Consider the following 14,439-nt stretch of genomic DNA (forward strand, 5'->3'; position numbering starts at 1 on the left):
TCCACATGCGAAATTTGCATTAATGTTAATTTAAATTATACAATGGACTACAAAATGTAAATGTTTCATGATATTTGTTATATTGTATCACCTTTATCTATCAATATTGTTGAAATGAAGGCCAAATAGCTGTATGTTGAAATATGTTGAAAAAGTCAAAACTTTACATGGTGTGTACTTACATTTTCATGACTATATATATATATATATATATTGTTGCAGTTTTTAGAACCTTCACTTTATCAAATTTAGTATTAAAATCCCGTATAAATAACCCCTGTGTACATTTCCCCTTAATTGGCTGCTAATTGAAATGAGTGCACCTTAGTTAGTCCATGTACAAGCACGTAGCCAATCATAGAACCTCTCTATATTTATATAGTTATTCTGTGTTTCAGATAAGGCTGTGTGTCCAATAGTCGATCGTACGTTGCACCAAATCAAATAAGATAGATCCCTTTCAATACCCCCATGGCCTCCTACAAAGCGCCAGTACGGCAGCGTTCGCCACTACTGCTTTGGCTTATTGTCAGCGCCTACATTTCCAGCAGCATTCGACTCCATTGCCCACGTGGTCAGCTTGGAGAAGAAGGGCATGGCCCGCCCATCGTCATCAAAAGGTGGAGCCAGAAAGCCCTTGCGACCAACCAGGAATCGGTGGGCATGGCTTGGTAGGGCATGTCCAGAAACATCGAGCAGGTTCGTGAAGGTTCCAGGGAGTGGCTATATAACCCCCACCGGCAGATGAGGGAGGGAGCACGAATCAAGAGTTCTGTGGAGGAGGTGCGTGATCTGGCTGAACATGAAAGAGAACGCAGGAGGCAGAGGTGCCTGGGAAAGCTGCCGGTGCAAAGCCGAGTGCGTGGTGTCACCGTTTACTCACTTCCAGTGTGGAGCTGGAGCGGACGTCGTTGCCGCGATTTCCCTCCGCACCTTCCAGCTCTGCCGTTCTGCATAGACCCTTCTTCTCCCTCCAGCCAATCCTACCTGCAATTCCCTATTCGTGTGAGTCTGTTTGTTCTGTCCTGTGGGTATAAGTTAAGCTTGTTTTTAAGAATTGCACTGTGTCTTCTTTCCCTGTAAGTTACATTTCTTTTCTACTCTTTGATTTTGGTTTGGGTAAATAATTAATAAATACCTGTTCTCCCTTCACTTTGGTTTCTTTCTCATCCGATCGTTTTAGAGATTTCCCAATTGAGTTCCTGTGGTGTGATTTCGGCCAACGCTTTATGAATCGGGTTAGTCTTTACTAACGGCTCGAACTTCGGACTGCTAACCCGCTCGGCAAATACCATCTTGTCCATGGTTTCGAGTGTTACTTGTCTCCCTGTTTTGCGGAGGGATTGGTGAAGGTATTCGGGAGAACACCTTGACCAATAACCCTGATCAATCCCACCTCGCAAAGGAGCGTTACAGGTACCAGGAACTGAGATGGCCAGCTTAACAAGACGAGGGGATTAAACCCCCCTCGGTAAGGGGAGTGCCGTCGTCCGATTCCGTAACAATTGGTGTCAGGAGTGACACCCTTTACACTACCCGGGGTCTTTCCCTGCCAAACCATTGGCCATTTTACTCTATGCTGTTCTAAAAAGCAATTCCCATTGACGAAACTGTGGTGCTCATCAATTTGGGGTCTCACTCCCCCAATTCAACTCCCTATGCCTTCGCACAATTTCAGGACTGGGTCGTGTGGCTCCCCTAACAGGTCTACCTACCTGTGTGCCTCCGCCACTGAAGTTGCCACCCGACCTTACCTGCTCCTCACTAACCTATCTAACCGGGGAAGGCCCTCCCTGGCACTAACCCCCTCGGTGCCCTCTCTGGCACTGGGCTACCCGGGTCCGTCCTCCGGATCCTCGGGCCCCATCCACAATAATTCTAACTGGCTCCCAGAGCCTACCTGCGGCCTCACCTGTCAGACGGACTCAACCTGCAGGTGACCAAACCACCCGAATTCATTGCTCGGACTTGCGAAGCCGAGTTTTAATGATGTAATGACGCACCGAGGCTCAAGTTTAATGGACTGTGAAGATGATAGTGTTTTGGGTTCGAAATTGGGAATAGTGAAAATGATTGGCAGTAATGATTGGAAAATTTGATGGCCAAAAATGATTGGCAGTGCTGATTGGCAAATTTGATTGGCAGAAAAATTGGATGGGCAAAATTGATAATGGGAGATGCCCGATGTGCAAGGATGGTAAATCCACCATCCCTCACATCCCCCGGGCACATTAGCACTAGATATGGGGTTATGGCGGTGAAAACCAAGCCAGGGAGGGTTTGGATAATGTATAGGGACTTAGAGATGACCATAGGTAACTGTAGGGTTAAGTAGCGACATGATACCTGTAGTAGGGGACGTAGCAGATTAGTGGATTATAACGACGAGGGAGCGCAATAATATAAGGGGCGACTGGGAAGCGTGAGTTTCAGAAGGGAGTAGTCAGCTTAGATGATGCAGTGTGGGTGCAGGAAGTTCTTTGTGGTGTGCGTGATGATTGAGTATTGAGCAGAGTATTGTGAGTGTGGGTGAGTGCATTGTTTTGAATGAAGAAGCCTGGGAGTAAGGAGGGTGCAGGAAGCACCAGGTGTGTGAGCACAGGTGTGCAAGTGAAGAACAGGTGTATGGGGAATGGTTTTCGGTATAAATAGTATGGAATACATGGAGTATGGAATGGATGGTGTGGAGTGAGTATGGTGGAAACTGTGGAGTGGAGTGGTTGGTGCGAAGGGAGTGGATGGGGAGGATGGACCCCCATCATGAATACTCGGGGAGGGTAGTTTAAGAGTTAGGTAGAGGGTATAGGTAAATTGTGGTTGGATATTGGCATCTGTGGTGCATGTGGAAGAATGGTGTTTGGATGGGTGCATTAGTGATGTGGAAATGGCTGGGCGTGTGGCCTGTTAGATGTATGGTTGGTTGAGCGCTCCGCCTCTGTTAGTCCATCGGCCAGGTGAGGCCGCAGGTAGGCTCTGGGAGCCAGTTAGAGTTGTTGTGGATGGGGCCCAAGGATCCGGAGGACGGACCCGGGTAGCCCAGTGCCAGAGAGGGCACCGAGGGGGTAAGTGCCAGGGAGGGCCTTCCCCAGTTAGATAGGTTAGTGAGGAGCAGGTAAGCTCGGGTGGCAACTTCAGTGGCGGAGGCACACAGGTAGGTAGACCTGTTAGAGGAGCCACACGACCCAGTCCTGAAATTGTGTGAAGGCACAGGCAGTTGAATCAGGGGAGTGAGACCCCAAATTGATGAGCACCACAGTTTGGTCAATGGGAATTGGTTTTTAGAACCGCATAGAGTAAAATGGCCAATGGTTTTGTAGGGAAAGACCCCGGGTAGTGTAAAGTGTGTTAATGTCATTTAGGAAGTAGTTAGGATTGAAATCTCCTCGCACCATCTGCATCCACTCACCCGAGATGACGACAGTGCTCCACACCATACCATGGTTTTGTTTATTTTTGTGCAAATGTGTTTTGGATTGTGAGACGCATCATGACGTGGGTGTGACATTGTGCTTGTTTATTCCATCTCTTCCTCCTTAAGAGGGATTGATGATGAATTGGTGATGGCAAATTTAGACATTGGGATTGTAACGAATTTGGAATTAGGGGAGATATGGGGAAGACGTGATGGTAGTAACGAATTTGTAAATGTGTAGATTTTGTAAATATGGGGTAAGGGCAAGGGTTGAGTAGGTGACAGGGGGGGGGAGGGTGGCGTACGTTAGGAACGAGCTTTCTCACTTCGCTCTCCGTGCGCACCTCGCTCTGCATTACCTTGATTGATGTGTACCCTTGTGACCTTACCCCTCGCTAACGCTGCCTGCTTTGTCTTCCTTCCCCACCCATGGGCCGTGCTCTCTGGGCACTGAGGGGGAGCGTGCGGGAGCCGCAATTGTGTGCCCGAATCCCCGCAACCAGCTGCCTGCATCCATGCACCACCATATATGGACCACACGTTTTGTGGCATGTCCCCTCTGCTGGGACCGGCCAGGTTGGCCAGAGAAAGGTCTTGCTTGCGGACCTCGGTGAGGTGGCACCATGCCCACAGGTGGACCACCATAGTCGGCCCCTGTTGGCCATAAATAAACACATGGACACAGTTTGTGCTTTTGTTTTATTATTGCAAATAGGCAGCAAGCCAGAAGAACGACAACACCAGGAATGACGGCCCCAGAGGGAGCAGAAGAAGAAGAAGACGTCATCCTTCAGCCTTATTGGAAATGTGATGACTGTGCATTTTGGTGCTTATTATTTGTACTCTTTATTGGTGCTTTGGTGTTTGCATGCCCGGGGATGTATGACAGAATCTCAATTCTGCATCCCCATGGCATGTGAGGTGGTGCGTCGATGCAGTGCATGCTCTCTCCTCCCTCCCACAGGATTCTTTTTGTTTCCTAAAAGAAAAATAACAAGTCCTGGGTTGCGTTTTGTAAATAATCAGATAAGTTCACTTGTAAATAATGCTCCCCACCGTTCATGTGTAGTTTGAAAATTAATTCCACAATTCGGTTAGTTGTGGATGTGAATCTGTTAGGTAGGGTGCAATGTAATAGGGGGACATATTTATTGGTGTTTTAAAACTGTCACACTCAGGGTCAGGTTAATTGTAGAGGGAACTACACCTGAGTGTCACATTAAGTTAAAGTTTTCGGGCCGGGACGTCCCGTGAGGAATGAGGGTGCTGTGTTGCAGTTTTTAGAACCTTCACTTTATCAAATTTAGTATTAAAATCCCTTATAAATAACCCCTGTGTACATTTCCCCTTAATTGGCTGTTAATTGAAATGAGTGCACCTTAGTTAGTCCATGTACAAGCACGTAGCCAATCATAGAACCTCTCTATAGTTATATCGTTATTCTGTGTTTCAGATAAGGCTGTGTGTCCAATAGTCGATCTTACGTTGCACCAAATCAAATAAGATAGATCCCTTTCAATACCCCCATGGCCTCCTACAAAGCGCCAGTACGGCGGCATTCGCAACTACTGCTTTGGCTTATTGTCAGCGCCTACATTTCCAGCAGCATTCAACTCCATTGCCCACGTGGTCAGCTCGGAGAAGAAGGGCGTGGCTCACCCATCGTCATCAAAAGGTGGAGCCAGAAAGCCCTTGCGACCAACCAGGAATCGGTGGGCATGGCTTGGTAGGGCGTGACCAGAAACATCGAGCAGGTTCGTGAAGGTTCCAGGGCATGGCCATATAACCCCTTACGGGAAGCCCCCACCGGCAGATGAGGGAGGGAGCACGAATCAAGAGTTCTATGGAGGAGGTGCGTGATCCTGCTGAACGTGAAAGAGAACGCAGGAGGCAGAGGTGCCTGGGAAAGCTGCCGGTGCAAAGCCGAGTGCGTGGTCAGCGTTTGCTCACTTCCAGCGTGGAGCTGGAGCGGACGTCGTTGCCGTGATTTCCCGCCGCACCTTCCAGCCCTGCCGTTCTGCACAGACCCTTCTTCTCCCTCCAGCCAATCCTACCTGCAATTCCCTATTCGTGTGAGTCTGTTTGTTCTGTCCTGTGGGTATAAGTTAAGCTTGATTTTAAGAATTGCACTGTGTCTTCTTTCCCTGTAAATTATAATTCTTTTCTTCTCTTTGATTTTGGTTTGTGTAAATAATTAATAAATACCTGTTCTCCCTTTACTTTGGTTTCTTTCTCATTCGATCGCTTTAGAGATTTCCCAAATGAGTTCTTGTGGCGCGATTTCGGCCAATGCTTTATGAATCGGTTTAGTCTTTGCTAACGGCTCGAACTTCGGACTGCTAATCCGCTCGGCAAATACCATCTTGTCCGTGGTTTTGAGCGGTACTTGTCTCCCTGTTTTGCGGAGAGATTGGTGAAGGTATTCGGGAGAACACCTTGACCAATAACCCTGATCAATCCCACCTCGCAAAGGAGCGTTACAGGTACCAGGAACGGAGACGGCCAGCTAAACAAGACGAGGGGATTAAACCCCCCTCGGTAAGGGGAGTGCCGTCGTCCGATTCCGTAACAATATATATATGTATATATGTGTATATATATATATATATATATATATATATATATATATATATATATACAGTGAAACCTTGACTTACGAGTGCACCAACTTACGAATTTTCCGAGATATGAGCCGTCGCTCGGGCGGTTTTTTGCTTTGAGATGCGAGCCGAGATCTGAGTTATGAGCTTACGCCACCCGCCACCAGGTGGGTTCCGGTCATGTGGTTATCTTGCTGTGCAAGCATCTCTGCCGTATATCGCTGCTGCTTTGTTTTCGCATTTTGGTTATTTTGGAAAATTTCTTAGTTTTAACCATGGGTCCTAAGAAATTGAGTGCCAAGGGCAGTACTGAGAAGAAGAAGAGGATGATGTGCTTGGATATAAAACACGCAATCGTCGAAAAACATGAGCGAGGTGTGCGTGTTGTCAACTTGGCGAGGCAGTACGATCGTAGTACTTCTACGATATGTACGATTTTGAAGCAGAAGAAGTCGATAAAGGCTATAACGCCAGCCAAGGGCGTTACGATTATTTCAAAGCTCCGGACCTCTATCCATGAAGAGATGGAGAAGTTGTTGTTTGTGTGGTTGATGGAGAAGCAGCTCGCAGGAGATACCGTGACCGAGATCATCATGTGTGAGAAGGCCCGAGACATTTACGGGGATTTGGTGCAGCAGACGGCGTGAACATCAACGGACGAGGCATCGGAAGTCATTCAAAGCCAGTCGGTGATGGTTTGATAATTTTAAGAAGAGGACCGGCATTCACTCCGTCGTCAGGCATGGTGAGGCAGCAAGCTCGGATGTGAAGGCAGCTGAAGATTTTATTATAACTTTTGCCGAACTGATAGAAGCCGAACGATACATCCCCCAGCAAATCTTCAACTGTGACGAGACAGGGCTCTTCTGGAAAAAGATGCCGAGGAGGACGTATATAATGGCAGAGGAGAAGAGCATGCCAGGCCACAACTTGTTCAGAGTGCCGGCGATAGCTCGCCTTCTCTTTGTGGAAGACACGGTGAGATCCTTAACATCCAACAACTAATGGGACGCAAACGGGGCGCCCAGTTTAGCGGTACACACATTGATGAATCACCCTGCCTGTGAAACACCGACATGACAGGTTATAGCTGGGTCGGGATTCAAACCCAGGCTGGACAGTTTAGTCAAGTGTGCGTACCTCCAGTCCAGGCCATCCTGCCAACTTGTATGCTGCATACAGGTGAAATATAAAGCGCGAGTTATTTATATATATACTGTATATTTAAAAAAAAATTGGTGTGGTTTTTGGTGAGCTGGAACGGATTAATAGCATTTCAATGCATTTTAATGGGGAAATTTAATTTGAGAAACGAGCAAATTGAGTTACGAGCTCGGTCCCAGAACGAATTAAACTCGTAAGTCAAGGTTTCACTGTATATATGTATATATGTATTTATATATATATATATATATATATATATATATATATATATATATATATATATATATATATATATATATATTGTTACGGGTCGCGGACAAGATGTTACTTTGGGCCGAGCGGATGGTCAACCGCGACCGTTACAGGATCCCCGATTAGCCCGACTCCCCCAACGTTGACCAATCGCGCCACAGGTATTCAATCGGGAAACCTCTAAAGCGACCGAATGTAAAGAGGAAGAGAGAAGAAGACAGAGTACTGAGGAATAACAGGATTTATTATACACACAAGCAAAAAGAAGGAGCGATCAAAGTTATTTACAAGCAATGGATGGAAGAAGCAGTCACACAGTGAATCGTTAGCTTATACTATTCAATTTACTTAACCCCAGGACAACGATTAGGACAGACGACGGTCACACTTACACGGGGGAAATTGCAGGCAGGAATGGCGGAGGTGGGTTGCTGGAGAGGGAGGCAGGGTCAGGTCCCTGCAACCGGCCGGGCTGGAGGTAGCAGCTCCCACTCTTCGCGTTTTTGGCGGGAAAACCCTTGGTCGCGTCGACGCTGCTCATGCTGTGGACGTCACGCGCTGGCTCGGTCACACCTGCTCCTCTCCTTCTGGTGGAGCCGTCTCCCTCCTCTCAGCGCGTCTCTCCAAAGCTTGTTTCATCTCCAAGTACCTCTCCTTTTTGGTTTGGAGCGTCTCTCATCTCTCATCTCACAGCTCACAGCTCATCTCACAGCTCATCTCTCCTCTCATCTGCCGAAGCAGTCCCTTCCAGTCGCTTTTATTACTCGGGTCGGATTTCAAGCCTTTGAAAAGCTTTTGAAAGGAACTTTGGAGAGCGGAGATGATTGGGGAAATTGAAAGGGGCCTACGCTTATTTCGTTTGATACAATGCAGAGTCAATCTAGTGGGAAACACATATTTAGCCTACATAGAATAAGGAAATAAGCTATTTAAAAAGATATATCGTGGCCTGTGTGTACGTTTCATGGAATTAACTAGGGGGACGTCGTTCGACCTTATTTACTCTACGAGGGTCAGTTAAAACACAGCAAACCAGTTCTCACATTCTTTACACTTTCCAAATTCGTTACAATATATATATATATATATATATATATATATATATATATATATATATATATATATATATATATATATACAGACTTGGCATTTAATATGGAATATTTTTTTGTGGGGGTGACCTGACTTTTCAAGATGTCTTAGAATCAAAAGTTCATTGGAATTATGTTGAAATTCATTCTAGATTTTGTTAATGTGACCTTTAAAAGAAACAAAAACCACATTTGACATTTCAAAGCAAATAAATTGATCCTTGAAAGTGATATAAACTGATATCGAACTCAATTCACGGACAGTACTGTGTTAAACTTCTGTACGTTTTCCAGAAGTATCTTTTTATGTTGCACATTAGCCAAAAAAAATTTCAACAAAAACAAAAGCTAAATTATGACTGGTATTACGGACAGTAAAATTGCAGTTCAGTACTTCGTGTAACCCCCACGAGCATTCAGGAGAGCACTTACACGTCGAGGCATGCTGTCCACGAGATTTGCCAAGGTTTGGACAGGAATCGCTTGCCATGCAGTGACAATAGTCTGCTGCAATTCACGCAAAGAGGTAGGCTGCTGGTCCAAGTTGTCGATTTGACGCGTTAATTCTGCCCACAAGTTCTCTATCGGATTCATATCCGGGGACATGCAGGCCACTCCATATGCTGGACACCACGGTCAGCAGGAAAGTGTTGGATCATGTGAGCACGATGAGGCCGTGCATTGTCATCTTGGAAGACAAAGTTTCCTTAAAAGGCTGCATGAGCAAATGGAAGCAATGTTTCTTCCAGAATGACCCTGTACTTCAACTGGTTCAGGTTTCCATTCAGAACAACCAGGTCAGTTTTGCCCCCTGCATGAAAAGCAGCCCAAACGGTCACCCCACCACCTCCAGCCTGAACTCTTGGCACTATACAATCTTCGTTGTGGGCTTTATGCACTTGTCTGCGCACTCGGACGCGGCCATCTTGGCGATAGACCAGAAATCTAGACTCGTCACTGAAGGTCACGTGAATCCAGTGTCCTGGCTGCCATTGACGGTGCTCTCTGGCCCACTGCAATCTGCGCTGGCTGTGTTGTCTGGTCAGGCGTGGCTTTCTCAGGGGACGCCTGGCACGATAGCCTGCTTGAACTAGTCGTTGGTTGACTAGCCTTCTGGATACAGGCACATTTGTCAGTTGCTGCCACTCAGCACTGAGCTGATTAGTTGACTTGGTATGGCCATTGCAGACTAACCGGTGCAGCTGGCGATCATCTCTCCTTGTGGTTCTGCGTGGACGTCCTGGCCTCGGTATTGGAGTAGGGACACCGCTCTGAGAATTTCGTTTCAGGATCCTTGACACCTGACCTTGAGTGATGCCATACTGCCGAGCAATAGCACGCTGTTTCATGCCAGAATTTCGTAAAGCCACCACTCCATGACAAGCAGCATTGTCAAGTTGACGGACCATCTCCAGAGGAAGCGGCAATAACTTTTGTAGACGTGCAGCAGTTGTTTTCCACTAATACAGAACGCAACAACCCTTATATACCCGATTGTGAAGCCAATCGTCAAATGTACCTGTCCTTACATTTTGTCACACCACCTGTGATATATTCCTGTTATTGACTTCTTGCTGCGAAAGACAATCAGTGACATGGTTCTTTCAACAAAGACATCACCGAAGGGTAAAAGAAACTCACCAGATTGATATACTGAGTTCAGAAAGTAAACCCAAGTCAAGAAAAAAAAAAAATTCCATATTAAGTGCCAAGTCTGTATATATATATATATATATATATATATATATATATATATATATATTGTTACGTTTATGGGGGGTAGGCAATGAAATACCTTTGGGCCAGGTAGAATTTAGAGGTAGATGATTTATTATATTAGTATATATATAATTGATAGGTATATACAGTGCTCTGAATTTCGAGATGAAGAAGAAGAAACCACCATGTACCTAAGTCAGGAATCCGTTGTACCGGATGTCGTGTAAGGACGAGTGGCAAGGGGTGGGGCTATGTTAATTAGGTAGGGGTAGAGTCCCTGTATAAAGAGAGTTGCGCCATGCGCTGACCCGAGATTTCTGGTCACGTGATTTCGTGGTGCCATTTTGTGTCTAACTTCACCGTGCGTGAACGTCAGCTTGGTACGGGAATGTTGTTTATTGCCAAACAAAATGACTGGTTGTTCTGCTTTTGGTTGTTCAAACCAATCTGGGAAATATAAGATGTATAGATTTCCAAGTGATAAAGTCAGAAGACAAATTTGGGAAGCGAAAGTCAGACGAAAGAGCTGGAAAGCGATCGACTCCTCGAGACTCTGCCAGGTAGGCCCACGCCGCTTGATGATCGATGTTCATAAGCAATTCTATCTGCTCGGTTTTTTTTTGGTTGTCTGTCCGTTGAAAACCCTTTTAAAGGGAAGTGATTTGTGTTTGTTTATAATCTTCAAGGAGCTGACCAAAAATGCATTTCCGTGGGAAGAACCCTGCTCAATTTTTTTCGGGTAGTCCTAGCGGACCGCATATTGTCATTGATTGATGAAATGTCCCGGTACAGTGACATTGCCTGGTCTGCGGTTGGGTAGTCTGCGGGCAATGTCACTGTACTTTTTCAGAGGGAATTAATTTTGATTTTATAGGGGTGGGAAACCCATGGTCCGTTTTGTTTTCAGTTGTCTGTCCGTCCATTCAAAACTTATTCCGAGGCAAGTTATTTTTTTGGTTTAAAATCTTTAGCCTAATCGGCAATCATAAAAGCAATTTTAGGGGGGGACCTGCTCAATTTTTTTGCGGGTTGTGCAGCCATCCATACGTCCAAAATTTGACGAGTTATTGTTTGCTTTGTACAGTGCTCATGCGTCTTGTGGCATATTTGCTCAACTATTTCCCACCCCGGGATTTATGGCCAAATTGTAGTGATGGAAGATTTTGCACATTGGACAATCCCTATATATTTAACCTGGTGACAGCTATCGTTCCCAAAACATACAATATTTCTCGGTGATTAATGCAGTAAAACAGGTGTATTTGTGTACCCACATTTAAAACTGGCTCAACTTTCAAAAGCTGTTATCCCTGTTTGATATCAATATACATGTGGTCGATAGAGCTAGCGATTTGTCTGGCCATCTTCCGGAAGATTGTCCATGTGATTTTCTGTTGTGGAAGTACTAGTACATGACAGCTCATTAAAATTAAACTGTGTTGTGTTAGAATAAAATTTTCAATAAATAAATACATCAAGGACACTCATTGTATGATTGCAGGAACATTTCGATGTGAATCAGTTTGAGAGGGGGCGAGCTGATGACAAAAAGAGGTTGAAGTGCTCTGCAGTTCCAACAATATTTAGCTACCGGAAACCCGTGAAGCTGCGCAACTCCCCCAAGAAGCGTGGACCGTCCAGAACTGAGAGACTATATCTACCAAACTTGTCCGACCACACCTACTCCACTCATAAACGTATTGACTCCTCAAATGAATCTCAATGTAAGAATTGTTTTATTTATTACAAAATCATGGCAGGACATGTTCAATCAATGATATATTTTAAACGATTACAAAATGACAGGCATGTGCTTGTCTATATTTGTATAGCTCTTTGAACTATAATTGTACGTTCAGATTATGATGACTATCTTCCTGTTGCCATTTTCTTTTTACATTATTCTAAATATTTTGCAAAATTAAATTGTAAAAAAATTGTGTTATATTTAACGTTAAGTATAAAATTATCTTTCCCGATTACAACATTTATCTACAGAATACTGAGCAATTGTACATACCAATTTTCCAGTTGGCCATTAATTGTATATGTGCTCTTTTGTAGCTGAGAGTGAACCTATGGACACTGATACACAAGAGGGCCAAGATACTAGTGATTCTATTGAAGAACGGCTGCTGAGATTGGAGGAGAAAATGATTGCAACCCCATATCGCGAATGTACATGTATATCTAATCCGACACACTTAGACACAAAATGGCGTCCAAATTTGAGTTGACACAACTCTCTATATACAGGGACTCTAGGTAGGGGTTAAGGGTAATTCCCCTGTATGTAAATTTTTTTTTTTTTTTTTTTTTTGTATACAAGATCGAGGCTCGTGAAAGAGCTAACATTAATCACACAAAAAGACAAACCGACACACAAAACACAAAAAACAAGGGGAGCGGCAGACAAGATGGGGAGAGAGGGGGAAGGACACAAACACAACATTTGAGAGCAGGGACATCGGGAGGACTTGGGGGGAGATGGGAGAGGAATAAAACATATGAACACTGCAAGGACTCTGGGGTGAATTACCGGGGGTAGAAAAGATCAAGGTTTTCGATGGGGGAAGATAAGAGATGGTGGTGAACAGCTGTTTTAAAGACCTGGAGGCAGGAGTGGGATTGAAGGGAGTGGGGGAGTTTGTTCCAGAGGCAGGAGAAAAGGGGAATGAAAGAGTGAAGGTGAGCAGAGAGCCTAGACTTTGGCAGTTTAACCATAAGAGGGTTGCAGGCAGATCTTGTGCGACCTGAAGGAATATGGGGGGACAGAGCACAGAGAGAGCTGGGGGAGCAAGGCCGGAGAGGAGTCGGTAGAAGACAGAAAGACCACCGACCTGCCTGCGGTGAGTGAGTGAAAGGCCCTCGGAGTTGACTACATCGCAGGAGATTCCAATGATTCTGAAAGCTTTGGCCTCAACAGCGTGAAGCCGAGCAAGGTGTGAGGCAGGAGCACCAGCCCAGAGGGGGGAACAGTATTCCATTGAGCTGCGGATGAAAGCCTTGTATGTGGTGAGGAGCTCAGGTGTGCCAAGGAAGGACTTCGCACGACGGAGGATGCCCAGTCGGCGACTGGCTTTGGAGGCCAGCTTGGAAATGTGGTTTTCCCAAGAAAGATCATGGCAGATAGTGAGACCCAAAAGCTTGAGCGACAGAACTTCTTGGAGAGGATTGTTGAGAAAGTAGATGGGAGGGTTGTCCAGTCGGTCCTTTCGGAGAGACATTGTAAGAGTGTGAGATTTGTCAGGATTGAAAGACATGTTCCACTTGTTTGACCAGTCTGTGATTTTGTCCAGGTCTGCAGAGAGCGAGGAGGCTGCAGACTGCCGATCTGAGGGATGAGGAATGGAGCGGCAGATAGTGGAGTCATCAGCAAAGCGATAGAGAGGATTTTCCAGAGTCGGAGAGGTCATTGATGAAGACCAGAAATAGCACAGGGCCCAGAACACTACCTTGGGGAACTCCAGCCAGAACAGGAGGGGAAGATGAGAGAAATCCATTCAGGGCCACACGTTGCCTACAACCAGAGAGGAAATCCGCAAGCCAGGAGTGGAGATTTCCCTGAATACCATAGGAGGTGAGTTTGGTGAGCAGAGCTGGGTGCCAGACCGTATCGAAGGCACGTGATATGTCAAGTGAGACAGCTCTGATTTCCTGTTTGCCATTGAGGACCTCCATCCATTGTTGAGACAGCAGAAGCAACATGTCCAGAGTAGAATGACCTGGTCTGAATCCAATTTGATGATCAGAGATCAAGCCATTGGAGAAGAGGAAGGATTTGATATCTGAAGCAATGATGGATTCCATGACTTTGCTGATAATTGGGAGCAGGCTGATTGGTCTGTAATTGCAAGGATCTGTTTTTGCACCTTTTTGTGTAGGGCGGTAATGTTTGCTGATTTCCAAGATGCTGGCAGATGACCTTGAGCAAAAGAGAGGGTGAAAGAACAGAGAGAGGGTGAGATAGAGCGGCAGAGCAGGATTTTAGGACCCGAGGGCTGATGCCATCTGGTCCAGTTGCAGAATCAGAGTCGAGGTTTGATAAAAACTTCTCCACCTTGTCAGGAGAGAAGGACACAGAGTCCAGGAGCAGTTGGGTTCGACTGGGAAAGGTGGGAACAGAGAGAGATGGGTTTGGGACACAAGATTTTGAGGCAAACACAGAGTTGAGGCATTCGGCTTTGTCACGTGCGGTGTC

The sequence above is a fragment of the Myxine glutinosa genome, chromosome 1 (assembly GCF_964187855.1).
Source record: "Myxine glutinosa chromosome 1, kmMyxGlut1.1, whole genome shotgun sequence".
NCBI lineage: Eukaryota > Metazoa > Chordata > Myxini > Myxiniformes > Myxinidae > Myxine > Myxine glutinosa.